We start from the raw sequence: 19,322 nt of genomic DNA on the forward strand, positions 1-19,322 counted from the left end.
TACTGAAAAAATTGAAATTTTTATATGAAAAACTGGTTTTGCTCATATCTCCTAAACTATGCGTCCTAGAGCGAAAAGGAGCTTGATTCATGACCACACCCAAAAAATCGAAAATTCCATCCAAATTCTGAAAAAATTGAAATTTTTATACGAAAAACTTGTTTTGCTCATATCTCCTAAACTATGCGTCCTAGAGCGAAAAGGAGCTTAATTCATGACCACACCCAAAAAATCGAAAATTCCATCCAAATACTGAAAAAATTGAAATTTTTATATGAAAAACTTGTTTTGCTCATATCTCCTAAACTATGCGTCCTAGAGCGAAAAGGAGCTTGATTCATGACCACACCCAAAAAATCGAAAATTCCATCCAAATTCTGAAAAAATTGAAATTTTTATATGAAAAACTTGTTTTGCTCATATCTCCTAAACTATGCGTCCTAGAGCGAAAAGGAGCTTAATTCATGACCACACCCAAAAAATCGAAAATTCCATCCAAATACTGAAAAAATTGAAATTTTTATATGAAAAACTTGTTTTGCTCATATCTCCTAAACTATGCGTCCTAGAGCGAAAAGGAGCTTAATTCATGACCACCCCCCAAAAAATCGAAAATTCCATCCAAATACTGAAAAAATTGAAATTTTTATATGAAAAACTTGGTTTGCTCATATCTCCTAAGCTATGCGTCCTAGAGCGAAAAGGAGCTTAATTCATGACCACCCCCAAAAAATCGAAAATTCCATCCAAATACTGAAAAAATTGAAATTTTTATATGAAAAACTTGTTTTGCTCATATCTCCTAAACTATGCGTCCTAGAGCGAAAAGGAGCTTAATTCATGACCACCCCAAAAAAAAGCAAAATTCCATCCAAATACTGAAAAAATTGAAATTTTTATATGAAAAACTTGTTTTGCTCATATCTCCTAAACTATAGAGCGAAAAGGAGCTTGATTCATGACCACACCCAAAAAATCGAAAATTCCATCCAAATTCTGAAAAAATTGAAATTTTTATACGAAAAACTTGTTTTGCTCATATCTCCTAAACTATGCGTCCTAGAGCGAAAAGGAGCTTAATTCATGACCACACCCAAAAAATCGAAAATTCCATCCAAATACTGAAAAAATTGAAATTTTTATATGAAAAACTTGTTTTGCTCATATCTCCTAAACTATGCGTCCTAGAGCGAAAAGGAGCTTAATTCATGACCACACCCATAAAATCGAAAATTCCATCCAAATACTGAAAAAATTGAAATTTTTATATGAAAAACTTGTTTTGCTCATATCTCCTAAACTATGCGTCCTAAAGGAGCTTAATTCATGACCACCCCCAAAAAATCGAAAATTCCATCCAAATACTGAAAAAATTGAAATTTTTATATGAAAAACTTGTTTTGCTCATATCTCCTAAACTATGCGTCCTAGAGCGAAAAGGAGCTTAATTCATGACCACCCCAAAAAAAAAAAAAGCAAAATTCCATCCAAATACTGAAAAAATTTAAATTTTTATATGAAAAACTTGTTTTGCTCATATCTCCTAAACTATGCGTCCTAGAGCGAAAAGGAGCTTAATTCATGACCACACCCAAAAAATCGAAAATTCCATCCAAATACTGAAAAAATTGAAATTTTTATATGAAAAACTTGTTTTGCTCATATCTCCTAAACTATGCGTCATAGAGCGAAAAGGAGCTTAATTCATGACCACCCCCAAAAAATCGAAAATTCCATCCAAATCCTGAAAAAATTGAAATTTTTATGTGAAAAACTTGTTTTGCTCATATCTCCTAAACTATGCGTCCTAGAGCGAAAAGGAGCTTAATTCATGACCACACCCAAAAAATCGAAAATTCCATCCAAATCCTGAAAAAATTGAAATTTTTATATGAAAAACTTGTTTTGCTCATATCTCCTAAACTATGCGTCCAAGAGCGAAAAGGAGCTTAATTCATGACCACACACAAAAAGTCGAAAATTCCATCCAAATACTGAAAAAATTGAAATTTTTATATGAAAAACTTATTTTGCTCATATCTCCTAAACTATGCGTCCTAGAGCGAAAAGGAGCTTAATTCATGACCACCCCCAAAAAATCGAAAATTCCATCCAAATACTGAAAAAATTGAAATTTTTATATGAAAAACTTGTTTTGCTCATATCTCCTAAACTATGCGTCCTAGAGCGAAAAGGAGCTTAATTCATGACCACCCCAAAAAAAAGCAAAATTCCATCCAAATACTGAAAAAATTGAAATTTTTATATGAAAAACTTGTTTTGCTCATATCTCCTAAACTATGCGTCCTAGAGCGAAAAGGAGCTTGATTCATGACCACACCCAAAAAATCGAAAATTCCATCCAAATTCTGAAAAAATTGAAATTTTTATACGAAAAACTTGTTTTGCTCATATCTCCTAAACTATGCGTCCTAGAGCGAAAAGGAGCTTAATTCATGACCACACCCAAAAAATCGAAAATTCCATCCAAATACTGAAAAAATTGAAATTTTTATATGAAAAACTTGTTTTGCTCATATCTCCTAAACTATGCGTCCTAGAGCGAAAAGGAGCTTGATTCATGACCACACCCAAAAAATCGAAAATTCCATCCAAATACTGAAAAAATTGAAATTTTTATATGAAAAACTTGTTTTGCTCATATCTCCTAAACTATGCGTCCTAGAGCGAAAAGGAGCTTAATTCATGACCACCCCCCAAAAAATCGAAAATTCCATCCAAATACTGAAAAAATTGAATTTTTTATATGAAAAACTTGTTTTGCTCATATCTCCTAAGCTATGCGTCCTAGAGCGAAAAGGAGCTTAATTCATGACCACACCCAAAAAATCGAAAATTCCATCCAAATACTGAAAAAATTGAAATTTTTATATGAAAAACTTGTTTTGCTCATATCTCCTAAACTATGCGTCCTAGAGCGAAAAGGAGCTTAATTCATGACCACCCCCCAAAAAATTGAAAATTCCATCCAAATACTGAAAAAATTGAAATTTTTATATGAAAAACTTGTTTTGCTCATATCTCCTAAGCTATGCGTCCTAGAGCGAAAAGGAGCTTAATTCATGACCACACCCAAAAAATCGAAAATTCCATCCAAATACTGAAAAAATTGAAATTTTTATATGAAAAACTTGTTTTGCTCATATCTCCTAAACTATGCGTCCTAGAGCGAAAAGGAGCTTAATTCATGACCACCCCCAAGAAATCGAAAATTCCATCCAAATCCTGAAAAAATTGAAATTTTTATGTGAAAAACTTGTTTTGCTCATATCTCCTAAACTATGCGTCCTAGAGCGAAAAGGAGCTTAATTCATGACCACACCCAAAAAATCGAAAATTCCATCCAAATCCTGAAAAAATTGAAATTTTTATATGAAAAACTTGTTTTGCTCATATCTCCTAAACTATGCGTCCTAGAGCGAAAAGGAGCTTAATTCATGACCACACACAAAAAGTCGAAAATTCCATCCAAATACTGAAAAAATTGAAATTTTTATATGAAAAACTTTTTTGCTCATATCTCCTAAACTATGCGTCCTAGAGCGAAAAGGAGCTTAATTCATGACCACCCCCAAAAAATCGAAAATTCCATCCAAATACTGAAAAAATTGAAATTTTTATATGAAAAACTTGTTTTGCTCATATCTCCTAAACTATGCGTCCTAGAGCGAAAAGGAGCTTAATTCATGACCACCCCAAAAAAAAGCAAAATTCCATCCAAATACTGAAAAAATTGAAATTTTTATATGAAAAACTTGTTTTGCTCATATCTCCTAAACTATAGAGCGAAAAGGAGCTTGATTCATGACCACACCCAAAAAATCGAAAATTCCATCCAAATTCTGAAAAAATTGAAATTTTTATATGAAAAACTTGTTTTGCTCATATCTCCTAAACTATGCGTCCTAGAGCGAAAAGGAGCTTAATTCATGACCACACCCAAAAAATCGAAAATTCCATCCAAATACTGAAAAAATTGAAATTTTTATATGAAAAACTTGTTTTGCTCATATCTCCTAAACTATGCGTCCTAGAGCGAAAAGGAGCTTAATTCATGACCACCCCCCAAAAAATCGAAAATTCCATCCAAATACTGAAAAAATTGAAATTTTTATATGAAAAACTTGTTTTGCTCATATCTCCTAAGCTATGCGTCCTAGAGCGAAAAGGAGCTTAATTCATGACCACACCCAAAAAATCGAAAATTCCATCCAAATACTGAAAAAATTGAAATTTTTATATGAAAAACTTGTTTTGCTCATATCTCCTAAACTATGCGTCCTAGAGCGAAAAGGAGCTTAATTCATGACCACCCCCAAGAAATCGAAAATTCCATCCAAATCCTGAAAAAATTGAAATTTTTATGTGAAAAACTTGTTTTGCTCATATCTCCTAAACTATGCGTCCTAGAGCGAAAAGGAGCTTAATTCATGACCACACCCAAAAAATCGAAAATTCCATCCAAATCCTGAAAAAATTGAAATTTTTATATGAAAAACTTGTTTTGCTCATATCTCCTAAACTATGCGTCCAAGAGCGAAAAGGAGCTTAATTCATGACCACACACAAAAAGTCGAAAATTCCATCCAAATACTGAAAAAATTGAAATTTTTATATGAAAAAACTTATTTTGCTCATATCTCCTAAACTATGCGTCCTAGAGCGAAAAGGAGCATAATTCATGACCACACCCAAAAAATCGAAAATTCCATCCAAATACTGAAAAAATTGAAATTTTTATATGAAAAACTTATTTTGCTCATATCTCCTAAACTATGCGTCCTAGAGCGAAAAGGAGCTTAATTCATGACCACCCCCAAAAAATCGAAAATTCCATCCAAATACTGAAAAAATTGAAATTTTTATATGAAAAACTTGTTTTGCTCATATCTCCTAAACTATGCGTCCTAGAGCGAAAAGGAGCTTAATTCATGACCACCCCAAAAAAAAGCAAAATTCCATCCAAATACTGAAAAAATTGAAATTTTTATATGAAAAACTTGTTTTGCTCATATCTCCTAAACTATGCGTCCTAGAGCGAAAAGGAGCTTGATTCATGACCACACCCAAAAAATCGAAAATTCCATCCAAATTCTGAAAAAATTGAAATTTTTATACGAAAAACTTGTTTTGCTCATATCTCCTAAACTATGCGTCCTAGAGCGAAAAGGAGCTTAATTCATGACCACACCCAAAAAATCGAAAATTCCATCCAAATACTGAAAAAATTGAAATTTTTATATGAAAAACTTGTTTTGCTCATATCTCCTAAACTATGCGTCCTAGAGCGAAAAGGAGCTTAATTCATGACCACCCCCAAGAAATCGAAAATTCCATCCAAATCCTGAAAAAATTGAAATTTTTATGTGAAAAACTTGTTTTGCTCATATCTCCTAAACTATGCGTCCTAGAGCGAAAAGGAGCTTAATTCATGACCACACCCAAAAAATCGAAAATTCCATCCAAATCCTGAAAAAATTGAAATTTTTATATGAAAAACTTGTTTTGCTCATATCTCCTAAACTATGCGTCCTAGAGCGAAAAGGAGCTTAATTCATGACCACACACAAAAAGTCGAAAATTCCATCCAAATACTGAAAAAATTGAAATTTTTATATGAAAAACTTTTTTGCTCATATCTCCTAAACTATGCGTCCTAGAGCGAAAAGGAGCTTAATTCATGACCACCCCCAAAAAATCGAAAATTCCATCCAAATACTGAAAAAATTGAAATTTTTATATGAAAAACTTGTTTTGCTCATATCTCCTAAACTATGCGTCCTAGAGCGAAAAGGAGCTTAATTCATGACCACCCCAAAAAAAAGCAAAATTCCATCCAAATACTGAAAAAATTGAAATTTTTATATGAAAAACTTGTTTTGCTCATATCTCCTAAACTATAGAGCGAAAAGGAGCTTGATTCATGACCACACCCAAAAAATCGAAAATTCCATCCAAATTCTGAAAAAATTGAAATTTTTATACGAAAAACTTGTTTTGCTCATATCTCCTAAACTATGCGTCCTAGAGCGAAAAGGAGCTTAATTCATGACCACACCCAAAAAATCGAAAATTCCATCCAAATACTGAAAAAATTGAAATTTTTATATGAAAAACTTGTTTTGCTCATATCTCCTAAACTATGCGTCCTAGAGCGAAAAGGAGCTTAATTCATGACCACACCCATAAAATCGAAAATTCCATCCAAATACTGAAAAAATTGAAATTTTTATATGAAAAACTTGTTTTGCTCATATCTCCTAAACTATGCGTCCTAAAGGAGCTTAATTCATGACCACACCCAAAAAATCGAAAATTCCATCCAAATACTGAAAAAATTGAAATTTTTATATGAAAAACTTGTTTTGCTCATATCTCCTAAACTATGCGTCCTAGAGCGAAAAGGAGCTTAATTCATGACCACCCCAAAAAAAAAAGCAAAATTCCATCCAAATACTGAAAAAATTTAAATTTTTATATGAAAAACTTGTTTTGCTCATATCTCCTAAACTATGCGTCCTAGAGCGAAAAGGAGCTTAATTCATGACCACACCCAAAAAATCGAAAATTCCATCCAAATACTGAAAAAATTGAAATTTTTATATGAAAAACTTGTTTTGCTCATATCTCCTAAACTATGCGTCATAGAGCGAAAAGGAGCTTAATTCATGACCACCCCCAAAAAATCGAAAATTCCATCCAAATCCTGAAAAAATTGAAATTTTTATGTGAAAAACTTGTTTTGCTCATATCTCCGAAACTATGCGTCCTAGAGCGAAAAGGAGCTTAATTCATGACCACACCCAAAAAATCGAAAATTCCATCCAAATCCTGAAAAAATTGAAATTTTTATATGAAAAACTTGTTTTGCTCATATCTCCTAAACTATGCGTCCAAGAGCGAAAAGGAGCTTAATTCATGACCACACACAAAAAGTCGAAAATTCCATCCAAATACTGAAAAAATTGAAATTTTTATATGAAAAACTTATTTTGCTCATATCTCCTAAACTATGCGTCCTAGAGCGAAAAGGAGCTTAATTCATGACCACCCCCAAAAAATCGAAAATTCCATCCAAATACTGAAAAAATTGAAATTTTTATATGAAAAACTTGTTTTGCTCATATCTCCTAAACTATGCGTCCTAGAGCGAAAAGGAGCTTAATTCATGACCACCCCAAAAAAAAGCAAAATTCCATCCAAATACTGAAAAAATTGAAATTTTTATATGAAAAACTTGTTTTGCTCATATCTCGTAAACTATGCGTCCTAGAGCGAAAAGGAGCTTGATTCATGACCACACCCAAAAAATCGAAAATTCCATCCAAATTCTGAAAAAATTGAAATTTTTATACGAAAAACTTGTTTTGCTCATATCTCCTAAACTATGCGTCCTAGAGCGAAAAGGAGCTTAATTCATGACCACACCCAAAAAATCGAAAATTCCATCCAAATACTGAAAAAATTGAAATTTTTATATGAAAAACTTGTTTTGCTCATATCTCCTAAACTATGCGTCCTAGAGCGAAAAGGAGCTTGATTCATGACCACACCCAAAAAATCGAAAATTCCATCCAAATTCTGAAAAAATTGAAATTTTTATATGAAAAACTTGTTTTGCTCATATCTCCTAAACTATGCGTCCTAGAGCGAAAAGGAGCTTAATTCATGACCACACCCAAAAAATCGAAAATTCCATCCAAATACTGAAAAAATTGAAATTTTTATATGAAAAACTTGTTTTGCTCATATCTCCTAAACTATGCGTCCTAGAGCGAAAAGGAGCTTAATTCATGACCACCCCCCAAAAAATCGAAAATTCCATCCAAATACTGAAAAAATTGAAATTTTTATATGAAAAACTTGTTTTGCTCATATCTCCTAAGCTATGCGTCCTAGAGCGAAAAGGAGCTTAATTCATGACCACACCCAAAAAATCGAAAATTCCATCCAAATACTGAAAAAATTGAAATTTTTATATGAAAAACTTGTTTTGCTCATATCTCCTAAACTATGCGTCCTAGAGCGAAAAGGAGCTTAATTCATGACCACCCCCAAGAAATCGAAAATTCCATCCAAATCCTGAAAAAATTGAAATTTTTATGTGAAAAACTTGTTTTGCTCATATCTCCTAAACTATGCGTCCTAGAGCGAAAAGGAGCTTAATTCATGACCACACCCAAAAAATCGAAAATTCCATCCAAATCCTGAAAAAATTGAAATTTTTATATGAAAAACTTGTTTTGCTCATATCTCCTAAACTATGCGTCCAAGAGCGAAAAGGAGCTTAATTCATGACCACACACAAAAAGTCGAAAATTCCATCCAAATACTGAAAAAATTGAAATTTTTATATGAAAAAACTTATTTTGCTCATATCTCCTAAACTATGCGTCCTAGAGCGAAAAGGAGCATAATTCATGACCACACCCAAAAAATCGAAAATTCCATCCAAATACTGAAAAAATTGAAATTTTTATATGAAAAACTTATTCTGCTCATATCTCCTAAACTATGCGTCCTAGAGCGAAAAGGAGCTTAATTCATGACCACCCCCAAAAAATCGAAAATTCCATCCAAATACTGAAAAAATTGAAATTTTTATATGAAAAACTTGTTTTGCTCATATCTCCTAAACTATGCGTCCTAGAGCGAAAAGGAGCTTAATTCATGACCACCCCAAAAAAAAGCAAAATTCCATCCAAATACTGAAAAAATTGAAATTTTTATATGAAAAACTTGTTTTGCTCATATCTCCTAAACTATGCGTCCTAGAGCGAAAAGGAGCTTGATTCATGACCACACCCAAAAAATTGAAAATTCCATCCAAATTCTGAAAAAATTGAAATTTTTATACGAAAAACTTGTTTTGCTCATATCTCCTAAACTATGCGTCCTAGAGCGAAAAGGAGCTTAATTCATGACCACACCCAAAAAATCGAAAATTCCATCCAAATACTGAAAAAATTGAAATTTTTATATGAAAAACTTGTTTTGCTCATATCTCCTAAACTATGCGTCCTAGAGCGAAAAGGAGCTTAATTCATGACCACACCCATAAAATCGAAAATTCCATCCAAATACTGAAAAAATTGAAATTTTTATATGAAAAACTTGTTTTGCTCATATCTCCTAAACTATGCGTCCTAAAGGAGCTTAATTCATGACCACACACAAAAAGTCGAAAATTCCATCCAAATACTGAAAAAATTGAAATTTTTATATGAAAAAACTTATTTTGCTCATATCTCCTAAACTATGCGTCCTAGAGCGAAAAGGAGCATAATTCATGACCACACCCAAAAAATCGAAAATTCCATCCAAATACTGAAAAAATTGAAATTTTTATATGAAAAACTTATTTTGCTCATATCTCCTAAACTATGCGTCCTAGAGCGAAAAGGAGCTTAATTCATGACCACCCCCAAAAAATCGAAAATTCCATCCAAATACTGAAAAAATTGAAATTTTTATATGAAAAACTTGTTTTGCTCATATCTCCTAAACTATGCGTCCTAGAGCGAAAAGGAGCTTAATTCATGACCACCCCAAAAAAAAGCAAAATTCCATCCAAATACTGAAAAAATTGAAATTTTTATATGAAAAACTTGTTTTGCTCATATCTCCTAAACTATGCGTCCTAGAGCGAAAAGGAGCTTGATTCATGACCACACCCAAAAAATCGAAAATTCCATCCAAATTCTGAAAAAATTGAAATTTTTATACGAAAAACTTGTTTTGCTCATATCTCCTAAACTATGCGTCCTAGAGCGAAAAGGAGCTTAATTCATGACCACACCCAAAAAATGGAAAATTCCATCCAAATACTGAAAAAATTGAAATTTTTATATGAAAAACTTGTTTTGCTCATATCTCCTAAACTATGCGTCCTAGAGCGAAAAGGAGCTTAATTCATGACCACACCCATAAAATCGAAAATTCCATCCAAATACTGAAAAAATTGAAATTTTTATATGAAAAACTTGTTTTGCTCATATCTCCTAAACTATGCGTCCTAAAGGAGCTTAATTCATGACCACCCCCAAAAAATCGAAAATTCCATCCAAATACTGAAAAAAATGAAATTTTTATATGAAAAACTTGTTTTGCTCATATCTCCTAAACTATGCGTCCTAGAGCGAAAAGGAGCTTAATTCATGACCACCCCAAAAAAAAAAGCAAAATTCCATCCAAATACTGAAAAAATTTAAATTTTTATATGAAAAACTTGTTTTGCTCATATCTCCTAAACTATGCGTCCTAGAGCGAAAAGGAGCTTAATTCATGACCACACCCAAAAAATCGAAAATTCCATCCAAATACTGAAAAAATTGAAATTTTTATATGAAAAACTTGTTTTGCTCATATCTCCTAAACTATGCGTCATAGAGCGAAAAGGAGCTTAATTCATGACCACCCCCAAAAAATCGAAAATTCCATCCAAATACTAAAAAATTTAAATTTTTATATGAAAAATTTGTTTTGCTCATATCTCCTAAACTATGCGTCCTAGAGCGAAAAGGAGCTTAATTCATGACCACACCCAAAAAATCGAAAATTCCATCCAAATCCTGAAAAAATTTAAATTTTTATGTAAAAAACTTGTTTTGCTCATATCTCCTAAACTATGCGTCCTAGAGCGAAAATGAGCTTGATTCATGACCACACCCAAAAAATCGAAAATTCCATCCAAATTCTGAAAAAATTTAAATTTTTATATGAAAAACTTGTTTTGCTCATATCTCCTAAACTATGCGTCCTAGAGCGAAAATGAGCTTGATTCATGACCACACCCAAAAAATCGAAAATTCCATCCAAATTCTGAAAAAATTGAAATTTTTATATAAAAAACTTGTTTTGCTCATATCTCCTAAACTATGCGTCCGAGAGCGAAAAGGAGCTTAATTCATGACCACACCCAAAAAATCGAAAATTCCATCCAAATTCTGAAAAAATTGAAATTTTTATGTGAAAAACTTGTTTTGCTCATATCTCCTAAACTATGCGTCCTAGAGCGAAAAGGAGCTTAATTCATGACCACCCCAAAAAAAAGCAAAATTCCATCCAAATACTGAAAAAATTGAAATTTTTATATGAAAAACTTGTTTTGCTCATATCTCCTAAACTATGCGTCCTAGAGCGAAAAGGAGCTTGATTCATGACCACACCCAAAAAATCGAAAATTCCATCCAAATTCTGAAAAAATTGAAATTTTTATATGAAAAACTTGTTTTGCTCATATCTCCTAAACTATGCGTCCTAGAGCGAAAAGGAGCTTAATTCATGACCACACCCAAAAAATCGAAAATTCCATCCAAATACTGAAAAAATTGAAATTTTTATATGAAAAACTTGTTTTGCTCATATCTCCTAAACTATGCGTCCTAGAGCGAAAAGGAGCTTAATTCATGACCACCCCAAAAAAAAAGCAAAATTCCATCCAAATACTGAAAAAATTGAAATTTTTATATGAAAAACTTGTTTTGCTCATATCTCCTAAACTATGCGTCCTAAAGGAGCTTAATTCATGACCACCCCCAAAAAATCGAAAATTCAATTCAAATACTGAAAAAATTGAAATTTTTATATGAAAAACTTGTTTTGCTCATATCTCCTAAACTATGCGTCCTAGAGCGAAAAGGAGCTTAATTCATGACCACCCAAAAAAAAAGCAAAATTCCATCCAAATACTGAAAAAATTGAAATTTTTATATGAAACACTTGTTTTGCTCATATCTCCTAAACTATGCGTCCTAGAGCGAAAAGGAGCTTAATTCATGACCACCCAAAAAAAAAGCAAAATTCCATCCAAATACTGAAAAAATTGAAATTTTTATATGAAAAACTTGTTTTGCTCATATCTCCTAAACTATGCGTCCTAAAGGAGCTTAATTCATGACCACCCCCAAAATATCGAAAATTCCATTCAAATACTGAAAAAATTGAAATTTTTATACGAAAAACTTGTTTTTCCTAAACTATGCGTCCTAAAGGAGCTTAATTCATGACCACCCCCAAAAAATCGAAAATTCCATTCAAATACTGAAAAAAATGAAATTTTTATATGAAAAACTTGTTTTGCTCATATCTCCTAAACTATGCGTCCTAGAGCGAAAAGGAGCTTAATTCATGACCACACCCAAAAAATCGAAAATTCCATCCAAATACTGAAAAAATTGAAATTTTTATATGAAAAACTTGTTTTGCTCATATCTCCTAAACTATGCGTCATAGAGCGAAAAGGAGCTTAATTCATGACCACCCCCAAAAAATCGAAAATTCCATCCAAATACTAAAAAATTTAAATTTTTATATGAAAAATTTGTTTTGCTCATATCTCCTAAACTATGCGTCCTAGAGCGAAAAGGAGCTTAATTTATGACCACACCCAAAAAATCGAAAATTCCATCCAAATCCTGAAAAAATTTAAATTTTTATGTGAAAAACTTGTTTTGCTCATATCTCCTAAACTATGCGTCCTAGAGCGAAAAGGAGCTTGATTCATGACCACACCCAAAAAATCGAAAATTCCATCCAAATTCTGAAAAAATTGAAATTTTTATATGAAAAACTTGTTTTGCTCATATCTCCTAAACTATGCGTCCTAGAGCGAAAAGGAGCTTAATTCATGACCACACCCAAAAAATCGAAAATTCCATCCAAATACTGAAAAAATTGAAATTTTTATATGAAAAACTTGTTTTGCTCATATCTCCTAAACTATGCGTCCTAGAGCGAAAAGAGCTTAATTCATGACCACCCCCCAAAAAATCGAAAATTCTATCCAAATACTGAAAAAATTGAAATTTTTATATGAAAAACTTGTTTTGCTCATATCTCCTAAACTATGCGTCCTAGAGCGAAAAGGAGCTTAATTCATGACCACACCCAAAAAATCGAAAATTCCATCCAAATACTGAAAAAAATTGAAATTTTTATATGAAAAACTTGTTTTGCTCATATCTCCTAAACTATGCGTCCTAGAGAGAAAAGGAGCTTAATTCATGACCACCCCCAAGAAATCGAAAATTCCATCCAAATCCTGAAAAAATTGAAATTTTTATATGAAAAACTTGTTTTGCTCATATCTCCTAAACTATGCGTCCTAGAGCGAAAAGGAGCTTAATTCATGACCACACCCAAAAAATCGAAAATTCCATCCAAATCCTGAAAAAATTGAAATTTTTATGTGAAAAACTTGTTTTGCTCATATCTCCTAAACTATGCGTCCTAGAGCGAAAAGGAGCTTGATTCATGACCACACCCAAAAAATCGAAAATTCCATCCAAATTCTGAAAAAATTGAAATTTTTATATGAAAAACTTGTTTTGCTCATATCTCCTAAACTATGCGTCCTAGAGCGAAAAGGAGCTTAATTCATGACCACACCCAAAAAATCGAAAATTCCATCCAAATACTGAAAAAATTGAAATTTTTATATGAAAAACTTGTTTTGCTCATATCTCCTAAACTATGCGTCCTAGAGCGAAAAGGAGCTTAATTCATGACCACCCCCCAAAAAATCGAAAATTCTATCCAAATACTGAAAAAATTGAAATTTTTATATGAAAAACTTGTTTTGCTCATATCTCCTAAGCTATGCGTCCTAGAGCGAAAAGGAGCTTAATTCATGACCACACCCAAAAAATCGAAAATTCCATCCAAATACTGAAAAAAATTGAAATTTTTATATGAAAAACTTGTTTTGCTCATATCTCCTAAACTATGCGTCCAAGAGCGAAAAGGAGCTTAATTCATGACCACACACAAAAAATCGAAAATTCCATCCAAATACTGAAAAAATTGAAATTTTTATATGAAAAACTTGTTTTGGTCATATCTCCTAAACTATGCGTCCTAGAGCGAAAAGGAGCTTAATTCATGACCACACCCAAAAAATCGAAAATTCCATCCAAATCCTGAAAAAATTGAAATTTTTATATGAAAAACTTGTTTTGCTCATATCTCCTAAACTATGCGTCCAAGAGCGAAAAGGAGCTTAATTCATGACCACACACAAAAAGTCGAAAATTCCATCCAAATACTGAAAAAATTGAAATTTTTATATGAAAAACTTGTTTTTCCTAAACTATGCGTCCTAAAGGAGCTTAATTCATGACCACCCCCAAAAAATCGAAAATTCCATTCAAATACTGAAAAAATTGAAATTTTTATATGAAAAACTTGTTTTGCTCATATCTCCTAAACTATGCGTCCTAGAGCGAAAAGGAGCTTAATTCATGACCACCCCAAAAAAAAAAGCAAAATTCCATCCAAATACTGAAAAAATTGAAATTTTTATATGAAAAACTTGTTTTGCTCATATCTCCTAAACTATGCGTCCTAGAGCGAAAAGGAGCTTAATTCATGACCACACCCAAAAAATCGAAAATTCCATCCAAATACTGAAAAAATTGAAATTTTTATATGAAAAACTTGTTTTGCTCATATCTCCTAAACTATGCGTCATAGAGCGAAAAGGAGCTTAATTCATGACCACCCCCAAAAAATCGAAAATTCCATCCAAATACTAAAAAATTTAAATTTTTATATGAAAAATTTGTTTTGCTCATATCTCCTAAACTATGCGTCCTAGAGCGAAAAGGAGCTTAATTTATGACCACACCCAAAAAATCGAAAATTCCATCCAAATCCTGAAAAAATTTAAATTTTTATGTGAAAAACTTGCTTTGCTCATATCTCCTAAACTATGCGTCCTAGAGCGAAAAGGAGCTTGATTCATGACCACACCCAAAAAATCGAAAATTCCATCCAAATTCTGAAAAAATTGAAATTTTTATATGAAAAACTTGTTTTGCTCATATCTCCTAAACTATGCGTCCTAGAGCGAAAAGGAGCTTAATTCATGACCACACCCAAAAAATCGAAAATTCCATCCAAATACTGAAAAAATTGAAATTTTTATATGAAAAACTTGTTTTGCTCATATCTCCTAAACTATGCGTCCTAGAGCGAAAAGAGCTTAATTCATGACCACCCCCCAAAAAATCGAAAATTCTATCCAAATACTGAAAAAATTGAAATTTTTATATGAAAAACTTGTTTTGCTCATATCTCCTAAACTATGCGTCCTAGAGCGAAAAGGAGCTTAATTCATGACCACACCCAAAAAATCGAAAATTCCATCCAAATACTGAAAAAAATTGAAATTTTTATATGAAAAACTTGTTTTGCTCATATCTCCTAAACTATGCGTCCTAGAGCGAAAAGGAGCTTAATTCATGACCACCCCCAAGAAATCGAAAATTCCATCCAAATTCTGAAAAAATTGAAATTTTTATATGAAAAACTTGTTTTGCTCATATCTCCTAAACTATGCGTCCTAGAGCGAAAAGGAGCTTAATTCATGACCACACCCAAAAAATCGAAAATTCCATCCAAATACTGAAAAAATTTAAATTTTTATATGAAAAACTTGTTTTGCTCATATCTCCTAAACTATGCGTCCTAGAGCGAAAAGGAGCTTAATTCATGACCACCCAAAAAAAAAAGCAAAATTCCATCCAAATACTGAAAAAATTGAAATTTTTATATGAAAAACTTGTTTTGCTCATATCTCCTAAACTATGCGTCCTAGAGCGAAAAGGAGCTTAATTCATGACCACCCAAAAAAAAAGCAAATTTCCATCCAAATACTGAAAAAATTGAAATTTTTATATGAAAAACTTGTTTTGCTCATATCTCCTAAACTATGCGTCCTAAAGGAGCTTAATTCATGACCACCCCCAAAAAATCGAAAATTCCATTCAAATACTGAAAAAATTGAAATTTTTATATGAAAAACTTGTTTTGCTCATATCTCCTAAACTATGCGTCCTAGAGCGAAAAGGAGCTTAATTCATGACCACCCCAAAAAAAAAAGCAAAATTCCATCCAAATACTGAAAAAATTTAAATTTTTATATGAAAAACTTGTTTTGCTCATATCTCCTAAACTATGCGTCCTAGAGCGAAAAGGAGCTTAATTCATGACCACACCCAAAAAATCGAAAATTCCATCCAAATACTGAAAAAATTGAAATTTTTATATGAAAAACTTGTTTTGCTCATATCTCCTAAACTATGCGTCATAGAGCGAAAAGGAGCTTAATTCATGACCACCCCCAAAAAATCGAAAATTCCATCCAAATACTAACAAATTTAAATTTTTATATGAAAAATTTGTTTTGCTCATATCTCCTAAACTATGCGTCCTAGAGCGAAAAGGAGCTTAATTTATGACCACACCCAAAAAATCGAAAATTCCATCCAAATCCTGAAAAAATTGAAATTTTTATGTGAAAAACTTGTTTTGCTCATATCTCCTAAACTATGCGTCCTAGAGCGAAAAGGAGCTTGATTCATGACCACACCCAAAAAATCGAAAATTCCATCCAAATTCTGAAAAAATTGAAATTTTTATATGAAAAACTTGTTTTGCTCATATCTCCTAAACTATGCGTCCTAGAGCGAAAAGGAGCTTAATTCATGACCACACCCAAAAAATCGAAAATTCCATCCAAATACTGAAAAAATTGAAATTTTTATATGAAAAACTTGTTTTGCTCATATCTCCTAAACTATGCGTCCTAGAGCGAAAAGGAGCTTAATTCATGACCACCCCCCAAAAAATCGAAAATTCTATCCAAATCCTGAAAAAATTGAAATTTTTATATGAAAAACTTGTTTTGCTCATATCTCCTAAACTATGCGTCCAAGAGCGAAAAGGAGCTTAATTCATGACCACACACAAAAAGTCGAAAATTCCATCCAAATACTGAAAAAATTGAAATTTTTATATGAAAAAACTTATTTTGCTCATATCTCCTAAACTATGCGTCCTAGAGCGAAAAGGAGCATAATTCATGACCACCCCCAAAAATCGAAAATTCCATCCAAATCCTGAAAAAATTGAAATTTTTATATGAAAAACTTGTTTTGCTCATATCTCCTAAACTATGCGTCCTAGAGCGAAAAGGAGCTTAATTCATGACCACCCCAAAAAAAGCAAAATTCCATCCAAATACTGAAAAAATTGAAATTTTTATATGAAAAACTTGTTTTGCTCATATCTCCTAAACTATGCGTCCTAGAGCGAAAAGGAGCTTGATTCATGACCACACCCAAAAAATCGAAAATTCCATCCAAATTCTGAAAAAATTGAAATTTTTATATGAAAAACTTGTTTTGCTCATATCTCCTAAACTATGCGTCCAAGAGCGAAAAGGAGCTTAATTCATGACCACACACAAAAAGTCGAAAATTCCATCCAAATACTGAAAAAATTGAAATTTTTATATGAAAAAACTTATTTTGCTCATATCTCCTAAACTATGCGTCCTAGAGCGAAAAGGAGCATAATTCATGACCACCCCCAAAAATCGAAAATTCCATCCAAATCCTGAAAAAATTGAAATTTTTATATGAAAAACTTGTTTTGCTCATATCTCCTAAACTATGCGTCCTAGAGCGAAAAGGAGCTTAATTCATGACCACCCCAAAAAAAGCAAAATTCCATCCAAATACTGAAAAAATTGAAATTTTTATATGAAAAACTTGTTTTGCTCATATCTCCTAAACTATGCGTCCTAGAGCGAAAAGGAGCTTGATTCATGACCACACCCAAAAAATCGAAAATTCCATCCAAATTCTGAAAAAATTGAAATTTTTATATGAAAAACTTGTTTTGGTCATATCTCCTAAACTATGCGTCCTAGAGCGAAAAGGAGCTTGATTCATGACCACACCCAAAAAATCGAAAATTCCATCCAAATTCTGAAAAAATTGAAATTTTTATATGAAAAACTTGTTTTGCTCATATCTCCTAAACTATGCGTCCTAGAGCGAAAAGGAGCTTAATTCATGACCACCCCAAAAAAAAGCAAAATTCCATCCAAATACTGAAAAAATTGAAATTTTTATATGAAAAACTTGTTTTGCTCATATCTCCTAAACTATGCGTCCTAGAGCGAAAAGGAGCTTGATTCATGACCACACCCAAAAAATCGAAAATTCCATCCAAATTCTGAAAAAATTGAAATTTTTATACGAAAAACTTGTTTTGCTCATATCTCCTAAACTATGCGTCCTAGAGCGAAAAGGAGCTTAATTCATGACCACACCCAAAAAATCGAAAATTCCATCCAAATACTGAAAAAATTGAAATTTTTATATGAAAAACTTGTTTTGGTCATATCTCCTAAACTATGCGTCCTAGAGCGAAAAGGAGCTTGATTCATGACCACACCCAAAAAATCGAAAATTCCATCCAAATTCTGAAAAAATGGAAATTTTTATATGAAAAACTTGTTTTGCTCATATCTCCTAAACTATGCGTCCTAGAGCGAAAAGGAGCTTAATTCATGACCACACCCAAAAAATCGAAAATTCCATCCAAATACTGAAAAAATTGAAATTTTTATATGAAAAACTTGTTTTGCTCATATCTCCTAAACTATGCGTCCTAGAGCGAAAAGGAGCTTAATTCATGACCACCCAAAAAAAAAGCAAAATTCCATCCAAATACTGAAAAAATTGAAATTTTTATATGAAAAACTTGTTTTGCTCATATCTCCTAAACTATGCGTCCTAGAGCGAAAAGGAGCTTAATTCATAACCCCCAAAAAATCGAAAATTCCATCCAAATACTGAAAAAATTGAAATTTTTATATGATAAACTTGTTTTGCTCATATCTCCTAAACTATGCGTCCTAAAGGAGCTTAATTCATGACCACCCCCAAAAAATCGAAAATTCCATCCAAATACTGAAAAAATTGAAATTTTTATATGAAAAACTTGTTTTGCTCATATCTCCTAAACTATGCGTCCTAGAGCGAAAAGGAGCTTGATTCATGACCACACCCAAAAAATCGAAAATTCCATCCAAATTCTGAAAAAATTGAAATTTTTATATGAAAAACTTGTTTTGCTCATATCTCCTAAACTATGCGTCCTAGAGCGAAAAGGAGCTTAATTCATGACCACACCCAAAAAATCGAAAATTCCATCCAAATACTGAAAAAATTGAAATTTTTATATGAAAAACTTGTTTTGCTCATATCTCCTAAACTATGCGTCCTAGAGCGAAAAGGAGCTTAATTCATGACCACCCCCCAAAAAATCGAAAATTCCATCCAAATACTGAAAAAATTGAAATTTTTATATGAAAAACTTGTTCTGATCATATCTCCTAAGCTATGCGTCCTAGAGCGAAAAGGAGCTTAATTCATGACCACACCCAAAAAATCGAAAATTCCATCCAAATACTGAAAAAATTGAAATTTTTATATGAAAAACTTGTT

The sequence above is a fragment of the Haematobia irritans genome, chromosome 4, assembly GCF_050003625.1.
Source record: "Haematobia irritans isolate KBUSLIRL chromosome 4, ASM5000362v1, whole genome shotgun sequence".
Taxonomy (NCBI): domain Eukaryota; kingdom Metazoa; phylum Arthropoda; class Insecta; order Diptera; family Muscidae; genus Haematobia; species Haematobia irritans.